General features: G+C 55.8%; 1 protein-coding gene across 1 annotated transcript in view; it reads left to right on the plus strand.

The window, feature by feature from the left end:
• The first annotated feature begins 216 nt into the window (after window positions 1-216).
• SLC7A3 (solute carrier family 7 member 3) overlaps window positions 217-13,915 on the plus strand; it is a 49,167-nt gene continuing 35,468 nt past the window's right edge. Inside the window, exon 1 of the mRNA XM_086918294.1 lies at window positions 217-472. The gene's annotated coding sequence lies outside the window, so the exon portion shown is untranslated. The remainder of the gene's footprint in view (window positions 473-13,915) is intronic.

The raw sequence follows: 13,915 nt of genomic DNA on the forward strand, positions 1-13,915 counted from the left end.
AAGAGCAGGCGGGGGTGGGGCAGGGGTTATTTGAGTTTGAAGGCTGCACGAGGAGGGGCTGAGGGCCTGAGGCCCAGGGGAGGTGGCGCGCGCCCGCCAGCCCTGCGAGAGAGAGTGCGTAGTTATGGAGCTCGCGCTCTGTGTACATTTCCTTGTGTTGTGAGAGACGCTCGTCCGTGACGTCACGCCCGTTTTTGACACTGTTCCCGCTCGCGAGGGCACTGCCCCGCCCACGGGTATGAAAGCTCCTCGCGCTGCGACAGCAACGGCAGTTGGAAGTAGAGGCGGCAGGAGACAGACGTGGGCAGCGCGCGCTCAGACTCTGTGACGGAAGCACCCGTGCAGCGGTTCGCGCACGGCCACGAGGACAGGCTCCGTCTCGCGCTCCGGACTCGGCGCCTCGTGCCCAGAGACTGCCCTCGCGCCCCTCCAGCCGCCAGCGAGCGCACGCACGCGCGGTTCACGAGCACCGGTGAGTGACGGAGGGGGCGGGGCGCGGGCCGAGGGGTTCCCAACACCCACCGCATGTCAGAGAGAAGCAGGGGGATGGGGGGGGGGGAGAGGAGGGGGGGGGGGCACCATGCTGCCCATGATCACCCCGGGTGTGCCCGAGGAGCTGGTATGAATTAAGGGTAATCCTGCCCAGGATCACACTGTGTGCCAGGGGGCGCCGGGCTCCAGCAGGGGGGTGTGGGTCAATGGATACTGCCATGGATCACACCGTGTGCCAGGGGGCGCTGGGCTCCAGCTGGGGGTGTGGGTCAATGGATACTGCCATGGATCACACCGTGTGCCAGGGGGCGCTGGGCTCCAGCTGGGGGGTGTGGGTCAATGGATACTGCCATGGATCACACCGTGTGCCAGGGGGCGCTGGGCTCCAGCTGGGGGGTGTGGGTCAATGGATACTGCCATGGATCACACCGTGTGCCAGGGGGCGCCGGGCTCCAGCAGGGGGGTGTGGGTCAATGGATACTGCCATGGATCACACGGTGTGCCAGGGGGCGCCGGGCTCCAGCAGGGGGGTGTGGGTCAATGGATACTGCCATGGATCACACCGTGTGCCAGGGGGCGCTGGGCTCCAGCTGGGGGGTGTGGGTCAATGGATACTGCCATGGATCACACGGTGTGCCAGGGGCGCCAGAGCAGGTTAGGTGGCGGCGGGTGTCGAGGGTCACATGTGGAGTCTGCCACGACCCCCTGTGGAGGATCTCTTTGCACAAGATCACATGAGGGAAGTGGAGAGGTGTGGCTCACTGGTTAGAGGCGGCAGACCCGAGTGCAGAGAACGGCCCGGGACCAGGGTTCGATTCCCGACGCGGCAGGGTCTTGGACCAGGATCAGCGGACTGCTAATTCTCGCATCGGTGCCTACTCCGACCAGGGAGCACACTCGGCAACTCTGGGCATTAGCTTGCCTCATCTCCACAACGGCCCCACACAAACGCCGGGGATGCCTGGTTTCACCTTGGAGACCCCCAGGAGGGACTATCTCACAGGGAAAGCCAGGACGGGTTCCCCAGCGGTCTATAGCGCTACGAGGCCTCCGGGTAGCAGTGCGCTTTACAAGACACAACAATTTACAATGCTGTGAACCCCCGGGACCGGTGAAGTCTGATCGGAACTGGCAGCAGCAGGACCTGGAGGTGTTCATTGAGGGGGCAGCGACCCTACGAGTGGGCAGCAGTGCCAGCAGAGGGCTGGGATGGTCTGAGCGGGCACCCCTGGTGAGATGGGCACTACATGTAGGACTGGTGCACTGGGCGTGCGCTGTAGGGGATCCCAGTGACAGTGGGGCGTGTGCCCACCAGGAGTCCCACCACCGGCCCTCCGGTGTCACAGGGTGACTGGCACACTGCTGTACCAGCCTGGCACCGCTGCCAGTGTGCTGAGGCCTCCTCCCGCCTGTGGCAGGGTGGGGGGAACAGTGCCCTTAGTGTGTTGTTAAAGGGGCACTGGTGCTCGCAGCCTCCCTTGGAGTTGGGGTGTTGTGTAGTGTGGCACTGCGGTCTGTACCTCTGTTTGCACGAGTGCGGTGGCCTCACCTCCCTGGTGAGGTGCAGTCTGGCACCGTGGGGTGTTGTGCAGTGTGGCACTGCCTTCTCTGCTGCAGTGGCCTTGTACACTGCTGTGTCTTCGATGGATAGTGTGGCACTGTGTACCACTGCTTGCACGAGTGCGGTGGCCTCACCTCCCTGGTGAGGTGCAGTCTGGCACCGTGGGGTGTTGTGCAGTGTGGCACTGCCTTCTCTGCTACAGTGGCCTTGTACACTGCTGTGTCTTCGATGGATAGTGTGGCACTGTGTACCACTGCTTGCACGAGTGCGGTGGCCTCACCTCCCTGGTGAGGTGCAGTCTGGCACCGTGGGGTGTTGTGCAGTGTGGCACTGCCTTCTCTGCTGCAGTGGCCTTGTACACTGCTGTGTCTTCGATGGATAGTGTGGCACTGTGTACCACTGCTTGCACGAGTGCGGTGGCCTCACCTCCCTGGTGAGGTGCAGTCTGGCACCGTGGGGTGTTGTGCAGTGTGGCACTGCCTTCTCTGCTGCAGTGGCCTTGTACACACTGCGGTGTCTTCAATGGATAGTGTGGTACTTTGTGCCACTGGTTGCTCCATTGTGGTGACTTCACCTCCACGGGGGTTGTAAGTATGCTGGCACCTTTGCTGGCACCTTTGCCCTGGCACCACGGCATCACTCCACGGATGTTGTGTAGTCTGGGGGGTGGCGTGTGTACAGGTATTCACTCCCCTGGTGTTGTAGGGGGTGATGTGTGGTCTGGCACCTTACAAGGGCAGTGTGTGGGTGGAGTGTTTGAGTTTGGCCCTAGCACCCCTCCCCCTGGTGTGTAGTGTGGCACCGTGAGAGGGTGGTGTGTAGTGTGAGTTTGGTCCTGGCACCCCGCCCCCTGGTGTGTAGTGTGGCACCGTGAGAGGGTGGTGTGTAGTGTTTGAGTTTGGCACTAGCACCCCTCCCCCTGGTGTGTAGTGTGGCACCGTGAGAGGGTGGAGTGTAGTGTGAGTTTGGCCCTAGCACCCCTCCCCCTGGTGTGTAGTCTGGCACCGTGAGTGGGTGGTGTGTAGTGTGTTAGTTTTACCCTGGCACCCCTCCCCCTGGTGTGTAGTGTGGCACCGTGAGAGGGTGGTGTGTAGTGTGTGAGTTTGGTCCTGGCACCCCTCCCCCTGGTGTGTAGTGTGGCACCGTGAGAGGGTGGTGTGTAGTGTTTGAGTTTGGCCCTAGCACCCCTCCCCCTGGTGTGTAGTGTGGCACCGTGAGTGGGTGGAGTGGAGTGTGAGTTTGGTCCTGGCCCCCCTCCCCCTGGTGTGTAGTGTGGCACCGTGAGTGGGTGGAGTGGAGTGTGAGTTTGGTCCTGGCCCCCCTCCCCCTGGTGTGTAGTGTGGCACCGTGAGATGGTGGAGTGTAGTGTGAGTTTGGTCCTGGCCCCCCTCCCCCTGGTGTGTAGTGTGGCACCGTGAGTGGGTGGAGTGGAGTGTGAGTTTGGTCCTGGCCCCCCTCCCCCTGGTGTGTAGTGTGGCACCGTGAGATGGTGGAGTGTAGTGTGAGTTTGGTCCTGGCCCCCCTCCCCCTGGTGTGTAGTGTGGCACCGTGAGTGGGTGGAGTGTAGTGTTTGAGTTTGGTCCTGGCCCCCCTCCCCCTGGTGTGTAGTGTGGCACCGTGAGATGGTGGAGTGGAGTGTGAGTTTGGTCCTGGCCCCCCTCCCCCTGGTGTGTAGTGTGGCACCCTGAGATGGTGGTGTGTAGTGTTTGAGTTTGGCCCTAGCACCCCTCCCCCTGGTGTGTAGTGTGGCACCGTGAGTGGGTGGAGGTGTAGTGTGTTAGTTTCACCCTGGCACCCTCCCCTGGTGTTGCATCACCCTCCCTGGTAGTAAAGCAGCTCTCCCTGCTGTAACCCGCCGGCCTCTTGCATCAGCTCAAGTCTACTTCCGGTTGGGCTTCCTGCGGGAGGAGGGGGGGGGGGGGCTGGTGCCCCGCCTCCGCCCCACTACTATTGTTAGCAACACTCCGGCGCCAAAATACAACAATCTCCAACAACCAGCGCCGAGAGGCGGCTGTGGGTGGCACGGGCGCTATACAAGCACCAACCATACCATCTCACTACCATAGCCCCCAATAGCTCTCGAAGCACAGTACTACGCGCTATATAATAGAATGCTATAGCACCTAGAGCCACCGGCAGCCGCTTCTTGGCGCTGGGTTGGACACTGGAGTTGTGTTGTGGTGCTGCTGGCGCGCGCCATATACAGATATGGGACAAGTTGGTGCATCTGGCACCCATATAGCGCACAGCGTCAACGGCAGCCGCCTCTTGGCACTGAACGAGTGTGTTTGGTACCCATATAGCGCCCAGTGCTCCCGACATGCGCAGTGAAGATGTGGAACTGATATGGTACGTTAGTGCTTGTATAGCGCCCCGTGCCACCCACAGCCGCCTCTCGGCGCTGGCAGCTGGCTCCGTGGAGATATATGCACATTCGTTCTTTGCCCGCTCGCATGCGGGACTCTAGCGCCATTTTAACGTACTGCATGCCCCACCTCAGATGCACGTTAGTGTGCGTAAATGCACGCGTCTGTGCGCACAACTCCATTTGCACAGCACTTTCATCACAACAAAACGAATAGTGCTGGCAACGGGAGAGAAGGCGCTGTATGCCGACCAGGCGCCAAATGTTATTCTGCACACTTGCCAACCTGTGTTGCGGTTCATGTAGCGCCAAGAAGCCTTTAGTGGCCCTGCCCAGCCCAGAGGGCAGTGAGCGGCAGGAAAGCCTCACTGCCCTGCAGTGTCTCTCATGCTCACAGCACATCGTCTGCTTCCTGTTCATTAATCTTTATCACATCAGATGTCTCTTCCTCCCGGCGGGCGGCAGGGGGGGGGGGGGGGGGGGTAGCGTCTACAGACTGGATTTCATTATGGGCAGGGGGGGGGGTTGGGAAACTGCAAATTGGTTTGTGCGAGAGCTGTGGAAAGATGCTGGGCTCGGTGCCGGGCTCAGTCTTTCACCATCAATGAGGCGATGAAAGGAGTCCCTGTTGCGCCTCTTTTCTGTGCTTGGGTTTTTCGGCCTCTAAGCGCTATTTGATCCGCGTTGTTCCCCAGTAGTCGCGTGTGGGTGGCGTTATTCTATGGCCTGTAGGTTCACGTCGATGGGTGGTACATATAGAGGGTGGGGGCGCGCATCTACACATTCACTCGGGGTAGCCTGGGCATGCTGCGGGTGACCTCGAGGTGGGCACCAGTTGAGGACCCTGGACGTGCAGACTGGCAGGAGGGTACCCTGGCATGCTGATGGTGGCATAGTCTGGCTGAGAGGTATCTGAAGGAGGGTACCTTGGCATGCTGAGGGTGGCATAGTCTGGCTGAGAGGTATCTGAAGGAGGGTACCTTGGCATGCTGAGGGACAGAGCTGGCATAGCGTGGCTATGGGCAGACTGAAGGAGGGTACCCTGGCATGCTGAGGGTGGCATAGCCTGCCGAAGGGGCATTCTGAAGGAGGTTACCTTGGCATGATGAGGGTGGCATTGCCTGCCGAAGGGGCAGTCTGAAGGAGGGTACCTTGGCATGCTGATAGTGGCATAGCCTGCCTAAGGGGCAGTATGAAGGAGGGTACCTTGGTATGCTGAGGGTGGCACAGCGTGCCCTAGGGGCAGTCTGCAGGAGGGTAGCCTGGCATGCTGAGGGTGGCACAGCACGGCTGAGGGGCAGCCTGCAGGAGGGTACCCAGGCGTGCTGAGGGTTGCACAGCGTGCCCTAGGGGCAGTCTGCAGGGGTGTACCCTGGCATGCTGAGGGTGGCACCGCACGGCTGAGGGGCAGCCTGCAGGAGGGTACCCAGGCATTCTGAGGGTGGCATAGCCAGACAGGTGCAGTCTGCATGAGGGTACCATGGCATGCTAAGGGTGGCGTAGATTGGCTATGGGGCAGTCTGCAGGAGGGTACCTTGGCATGCCGAGGGTGGCATAGCCTGGCTGAGGGGCAGTCTGCAGGAGGGTACCTTGCCATGCTGAGGGTGGCATTGGCAGAGGTGCAGTCTCCGTCAGTGTTCCCTGGGCATGGGATGCAGCCAGCAGGCGCTGTGGTTGTTGTCTCCCCTGGCTGTGTGTCCGGTTTTAGGCTGGTTTGTTTGCCCTCCTGTAGGTTACCCGCTGTGTTGGTGCCAGGGTCGTTTGTGCTTCCTCGGCCGCCCACAGGGTGGAGGGAAGGCGGATCCCAGCAGCGGCACGGATTTAGCTGCACATGCAGGATATAAGGGGGGGGGGGGAGGGGGGGGTGCCCCACTGTATAGGTCGCACCCCTGTCCCGTTCTGTCTCTGTAGGCCAGGTTCAGGCGAGGGGGCCCCTTGTGGATGTTTGGGCAGGAGGGGGGTCACATTAACTCTGCGCCCCTCATTGTTATTGTATTTATATAGCGCGTATTGCCCCTAACGAGGCATCAAAGCACTTTTCGGCAAGTAGCACGCTACTCAGAACCCAAAGGATTAGTGGTGGATTAGTATGGGAGAATATGAGCTCTTTTGAGGTGGAAATGCGGCCTGTTCGTTGGATTGAATGGGATCATGGCGGGATAGGAGGGGTACCAGAGAGACCACAGTCGAAATGAACTTTCAGGTGAAACCAGGAGGGGCAGAGGAGGCACGAGTCTAGATAGGGTTACTTTGGGCATCATAGCAGTAGAATAAGGTTTGAGATGAGTCAGAGAATTGAGGTAGAGGATAAAGAAGCGCTTTGACGCCTCGTCAGGGGTAGTAACTGCTATATAAATGCAATTACAATGCAATATATTGAGCGAGGTATTGAGTGAGACAGAGTAGTGCATTGGACCGAGCCAAATGTGTTTTTTCTTATTCTTCAGTAGGTGTAAATTAATAAATATATAGATACATAACGGCATAGAAAGGATATAGGTGTATAAGAATATATATTAAGGTTTAAAGTTGTAAAGATAGACTCTGACTCTCAAGTGTTGCTGTACTTGTAGCCAATGTGTGTCATTTTATAACATTTATTATCTTTTCCACCGTATTTCAATTGTGAAGCAATTACTTACGATAATATTTACATATTGTGATAGTTAAATAAAAGAGACCCATAAGCATCTAATCAAATGACGTATTTGTGAAAATATGCAGTGACCCATAATGCGTCATATGTGCAAGATTTGCACTTTGAAAATGGTTTAATAAAAACACCCCTGCGACCGGCAGTATCAGCGAAGAACAAGCATTGGAAACGCAATAGGTCTCGCAATAGAAAAGTTTGAGTTTTTGGTGTTGAAAATGTTTGTTTATTTTTTTTTTTTTTGCTAAAATAAAAAAGTTTGAGCTTTTTGTGTGGAAAATGTAAATATTTTTAAATTTTTGTTTGTTTTTCAAAATATAAAAGTATTAATTTTGTTATTAGAAATGGCAATAGTTATAAAATTAGCAAATGTTACATCTATAGCATTAGTAAAGGTTCAGGTTTAGTTTTCCCCTGTAAGTAAGCGTCGCCTAATCTGTTCCATTCTGTTCCTAAAGTCAGTGTCCCTCGCATAGAATTGAACCAAACGAGTTTGTCTACTTCGCAAGTTCACTGCCGAGCCGGCTTATCATGTTGAAGGCACAAGAGAACAAATGTTTGGAGTCTAATTTATTAAGCGAGAGTGGCAGTTCCCAGTTCAGAATCTTAAATCATGCCGGCTACAATGCTGCAATTTTACATCACATACCTGAGCTGGCTATGTTCAGACAGGGAATGCCAGGGAAGCATTGTGTATTGGAAACTCGCTGCAAGCCCCCATACAAATGACGGAATGCTACAATGTTTAAAAGCTCATACGCGAGCAGATTGTTCAAACAACCCATGGAAGCATTTGTCTTTTCTAACTCGCTGAAATGTGCACACTCCTAGCGCTGACTGAAGAAAAGTAAAAAACAAAATCCACGTTTGTTTATTTGACGGATCCAAATAAGTGTCGGTGAAAATGTCACTGTTGTAATGTAATTATCCATTTACCATAGGTGTGCTCCCACCTGTAGTCCTGAAAAGCGGTTAATGCAGCGTTGAACATTAACGCCCAAAATGAATACTCCCACAACATGTCGGCTAAATACAGCGGGTTAGAGGTAAACGCAGTAGAACCGCTGTTTCCCCCGAGTAAAAAAACAGTAGACACATCCTCCAGTGTATATGTTAAAAGAGGCAGTTATTGTGTTAGAGTGAGGACTAGGTGGCCGCTCCTCGCGCGCAAACTAACTACAAGTCGACACAGGAAGGACACTCGTGCCGCTGGTTGCAGGTGCACTTGTAAGACGACTTGTTTGGTTGCTCATTGAAAAATTTCATTTTAAAACACAAAAATGATTTCTTTTGGCACAGGTTTACCACCAATGACCAAAAAAAACATGGAGAAGATTTAGAACAGCGTGAACCACATCATGTACCTGTAATGCCTTGAAATACTTCCAACTGCTCTTGAACCAGTGTGTGGATTATAGGATGCATTTGCACAAGATCGCGCGTGTGAGCCATGAGGTGCGGTGTTGTGCAAGTCAAGCCCACTACAGCACTCCGTTTTTCAGCGTTGGCAAGTTGACAGGGCACCTGCATTTAGTGCAAAATACTGGAATGAATGAAAACACGTCTAAAGCGCATAGCTAGTACACGAGTGTCCATTTCCAGAACACCAGAAGCGCGCAAGCACAACTTAAGTTCCATGCTACCTTATGCAACCAAAGAAAAGGGTAACACTTGCCCACCATGTGGGTACTAAAATGCAGCAAGGACGGGGCTGCAGCGGGAGTTGCTAACCACTCTGCGTCGGTGTCACTGCACCTGCTGCACTAGTGATAACAACAACACTCGCTGCTGGGCTTCAAAGGGAAGGATTGTGATTCGGGTACGAGAAACGAGCAGTAACTGCAAACACAGATGCTGGCCAAGAACCCTGGGAATCGGTCCTTTCATATGCGAACTGAGAATTTGGCATTTTTAGCGCACTTGCAGTCTTATTAAGAAGCAATAATTGAGCTGGTGCCCCATCCTGTGATTGTGAGTAAAAAGGGGACCGGGACATAAAACGGGTGTGATCTTTTAAGGCCAAAGCAGGTGTGTTAAGGGTCTCTTCTACGTCAGCGAGATGATTGATTTTACATGCAGGCACAAGTGCGTGGGATGTTAGGACACAATGACAGAGCAGAGGAAACTGCGGTATGTTCACAGTTTTTTTTTTCCTGGCGGCCGTGAAACTAAAAGGGGAGGAGAACGGGCTGAGTCAGAGCGCACGCTTTGATGCAGCAGGGGGCGGAGCGGAGCGGGAAGAGCTGCTGGCGGCACCAAGATGGGGAACAGATGGCTGGCGATTTGATGCTGTGCACGCGCATTTTAACTCATTGCGCTTGCGCATTGACCTAAAAGCGCACGTGCACTGCATCCAATCGCCACTTTGGTTAAACTCTGGATAAGCCCCTATATCTCTCGCCAGCTCGAATGCGCAAGCGTATCGGCAGGCGAGACCTAAAAAGGGGTCTGTCTTTTCGGTGCCTGGATGCACCTTTGAGTGGTAATTGTATGTATATGTATATATATATATATATATATATATAATTATATATTATTTCTTGTATGGTGGGGTGAGGTGCCAATCTCTGTATTTGTGGGGTTCCTTTCAAGCAGCCTTGTTACATGCATTTCTTTGTGGTGATACAAGGAAGCTCAAAGGCGGATCTTCTGTTCAACCCGCAACCAATGTTTTCAGATGCTTTGCTGACTATTCTTGAGATCTGTGTGTGTTTTGTGGTTTCACTCCCCTTAGCAGCACCTCAAGGTCGGTCTGTGTTAAGTTGTGTTGTGGCACCCCTTGGAGACGGGCCCTTTGTGTCCTGCGTAGGGTGCAGTTGACACCACGCTGTAGCGTTGATGACACATTCACTTTGGGATCTGAGGGGTTGGCGTTTGTCCAGAATCACACGTACTGTTGACTGACATCCAGGAGCCGCTGGGAGCCGCAGTGTGTTCCTTTGGTGACCCGCTCGTGTGTCACAGCGGGGGCTTGTCCCAGACTCGCCATGTGTGCACACAACACGGTCCGAAGGTAGCTCAGTGGGTTTCTGTACTGCCCCCACTCTTACACCTGGCGGAAGAGGCGCACCCCGGCCTGGCCAGTGTTCGCCTTGACTGTTCTCTCCTCGTGAGTGAGGGGACCCTCACTCCTGTCTCCCTCCGTCGTGTCCACTCAAGTGCCCGGGCTCCTCCATATGCCCCCTGAGTGGTACATGGGTGTACCTCACATGCGCTTCTGCCCCCCTCTGACCTGTTGTTCTCTAGCGCCTACATATGCCTACCAGGCGCTTCGAGGTTATACCATGCACGCCCCCTGTGCCGGAGGAGAGTGGGCACATTGGCACCGTACGCCCCGCACTGTGCCCACCAGGCCTCCTGTACTTTGCGGCCCCGCGAGGCATGGAACAAGCGCCCCTTGCACTGCCCATTGGCCGGACTGAGTTGGGTCCCAGTGCAGATAGTGGCAGACGGCGCTGGCAAGCACAGGAAGGGCTGCAGCCTGTACATTGGCAGGGTGGCAGTGCCCCCCGCTGCAGACGGCGCTGGCAAGTACAGGAAGTGCTGCAGCCTGTACATTGAAACCGCCGGAAAAACCCTGGTGACCTCTCTAGTGATGTCCACTCTGGACTACTGTAACGCTCTGTTAGCAAATGCTCAGGTAAGGGTCATCAACAAAATGCAAACCGTCCAAAACTCAGCAGCTAAACTCTTGGCCAGAATTCCCAAACATAAGTCCGCAACCGACACCATCAGAAACTTACACTGGCTTCCTATCAGAAGCAGGATTAAGTTTAAAACTCTTTGCATTGTGTACAAGTCTCTGCATAATTAAGGACCCTCCTTTTTCAAAGAACTGATTCCCTACTGTCCATCTAGATCTCTTCGTTCCTCCACTCTAAATGATCTAGTGATTCCCCGCACCAAAACTGTTTCCTGGGGTGATCGGAGGTTCTTGGTCTCGGCTCCGAAACTATGGAACACCTTACCCCAGTCAATAAAAACCAGCCCTTCACTTTGGACCTTCCGCAAACTGCTAAAGACCTGGCTGTTCAACCAGTAACACTAGATCTACCCTGGCAGTAGGAGAATTATTCGCAGATATCTCAGCGCCGAGACGCCCACGGGCATTTGTTCGCGCTTAATTAAATGTCATAAATAAATAAATAAATTGGCAGGGTGGCAGTGCCCGTGCCCTCCCCCCCCCCCCCCCCCCCCGGCTGCAGACGGCGCTGGCAAGCACTGGAAGGGCTGCAGCCCGCACATTGATGCTCTGCACCGCCGCTCGTTAGAGGACTCGCCCCCCCTTGCCCCGAAGGCGGGGGTCTTGTCTCCCGAGCTCTCTCAGCACAAAAGATGAAAGGTTTGGGTTTGTCTCGAAGGGCAGGTGCTGTCCGTGATGTGTTAATGAGGCGTGAGGTTGGGGTGTGCCTCGGAGGCGGGGGGGGGGGGGGGGGGCCCTCACCGCACCAGCAAGTGGGGGGCGGGGAGACCTGTGTGGCCCCTCTGGCAGGTCGGGCCCCGGGCATCTCGTCAGGAGAGGCGGAGGGACGGGAGGTTGCGCTGTCCGCTGCACCAGGCGCCACACCCTCGCGGAATTCAATTAGCGAGTGCAATGAGCCTTTCTATTCGAACTTTTTAAGTTCTGGGGCGAACCTAACAGGGGTAATCTCTCTCTGGACCCTCTAAGGCGGGGCCGTGCACCCGCCTGCTGGGCCGTGCACCCGCCTGCTGGGCCCTGCGAGGTCTGGGTCCAGGCCTGCACTGGTTGGGCGGGGGGTCCTGCCCTGCCACTTCTCAGCCTCCACCCCTGGGGTGTAGTCCCTTGTCCTGGGATCCCCTTCAGTCCTGGGGTGTAGCCCCCTGTCGTGGGGTGCAGTCCCCTGTCCTGGGATCCCCTTCAGACCTGGGGTGTAGCCCCCTTGGGATCCCCTCCACCCCATGGAGTGTCGTGTCGCCCCCTGTCCTGGGGTCTCTCCCTCCCTGGGGTGTAGCCCCCTGTCGTGGGGTGTAGTCTCCTGTCGTGGGGTGCTCCCGACCCCTGGGGTGCCGCCCCCTCCATCCCTGGCGCCCCTCCTCCAGACAGCAGCATCCTCTCATCCCCCCCCCCCCCCCTCGGCGCCTGTTACTGGTACCCACTGAAGGCTGCCGCCTCGGTGGGGTGGCGCCCCCTCCCGGCGGGGATGGGGGGCCTCGCTTGTCAGTCGGCGCCGAGGTCGGGTGCCCTGCGGGGGCCCCCGGGGGCCACGCCGCAGCATCCCGTCTCCAAGGAGATTATTAATATGTCAGGGCCGAGCTTCGGCGGGGATGCTGCGGGTGTGATAACAGCCGCCTCTTGGGGGGGGGGGGGCGGGGGGGGGCATCCCCCCTCCCCTCAGGCTGCGATAACGGCCTGAACGGGAAATTGACAAAATGCTTTTTCAGCAAGCGTCCTGCAGAATAATAAATGACGCGCCTCGAAGCGCTATTCAATAAAGGCGGGACGCGTTTAACAGGCTCGATCTGATTGAACGGACTCCAGCGGGTCTCCTGAGGGGAGGGCATTCAACCATCATGCCAGGACCCCCTACTTATGGGGGCACCTCCACCCCCAGGTACCTCCCATCGGTCCATCATTTGCCCCACTCGCTGTCCACCTCAGGCCCAAGAGACTGGACACAGCCCGGCCCCCGCACCAGACATGAGTAAGCGGGAAGAAAACATTGGTGGTCTCAAGGGGGGGGGGGGGGGCTAACTGGTTAGGGCGCGACTTAAAGCCAGCCACGTGTCTGTGATGTCTATGGTGTGCCACCTGACCAGTGGTTTGGTGCCCCCTGCACGCAGGCCCGGACTGGCCGTTGCGGGCACCGGGAAATCCCCCGGTGGGCCGCATGGTTGGGGGCCGGTTTTGGCCCCCTGGGGGCCGTTTTTGTTACAGGGCCGTTATGCTGCAAAAACGGCCCTGTAACAAAAACGGCCGAAAACCGGCCCTTACACACATAGAGCGCGGCCACACCTCCCCCTCCTCCCGGAGGGGGGGGGGGGGGGGGCGGCCGAGCACTTTGCCAGGGCCGGTTCTGGTTCCCAGTCCGGCCCTGCCTGCACGTTCTGTTACTGCAGCCAGCTTTGCCAATGCTTGTTAGCTGTTTAAGAGAACCGAGTAAGGTCAATATTTGTTTTAAATAATATTGCAAATGTTTTATTTCTGAAATGATGAGATTGAATAAACAGCACTGAGCCGGTGGAAAGTGCAGCCTCAATCACTCACGTTGTGGCCACTTTGTTAGACTTGTTCCCCACTTTCTCTCCACGTCTCCTCCGTCTTAGCCTCACCGCTCCTCTCTTCTTGTCAGTGTCTCCTACACTGTCCTGGATCTCCTGCGCTACATTTTCTAATTCTTTGCTTTGTCACTATTTTGACAACTGTCCGTCACCCACATTTGCATATCATTTGAATTGTAACTGGAATACATGACCACTGCTCTGAGCACTTTAGCAGAGAGGCCAGGGATTGGATGGGCACGGTATTTGAACACCTTTCTGACCCAGTGACAGGTGATGTGAGTCACATTGCCTTCAGCCTCGACTCCAGAGCTCTTTAATCGAGGCCGACAGAAACATCTGGACGCGACCGCCCTTGCAAGGGTTATTAGTGTACTGAACGTCACATACACGGAAACGCAACGAAAAAGCCCACAATCGCGGGAATGCAAGATAGAGCAAAGCGTGAAATATAAACAGAAGCTAAACCGCTTGCATGTTCGGGCTGCTGCCTGTGGCCAAGTGGCTGGACGTGGTAGAGCTTAATTTCTCCCGGAGCTTTCTTACCTAAAGGCTCTTCTCCTGTTACCAAAGGTCACGCCTTTTCCTCCTCAGTGGCCAGGAC

The sequence above is a fragment of the Lissotriton vulgaris genome, chromosome 4_1 (genome assembly GCF_964263255.1).
Source record: "Lissotriton vulgaris chromosome 4_1, aLisVul1.2, whole genome shotgun sequence".
Taxonomy (NCBI): domain Eukaryota; kingdom Metazoa; phylum Chordata; class Amphibia; order Caudata; family Salamandridae; genus Lissotriton; species Lissotriton vulgaris.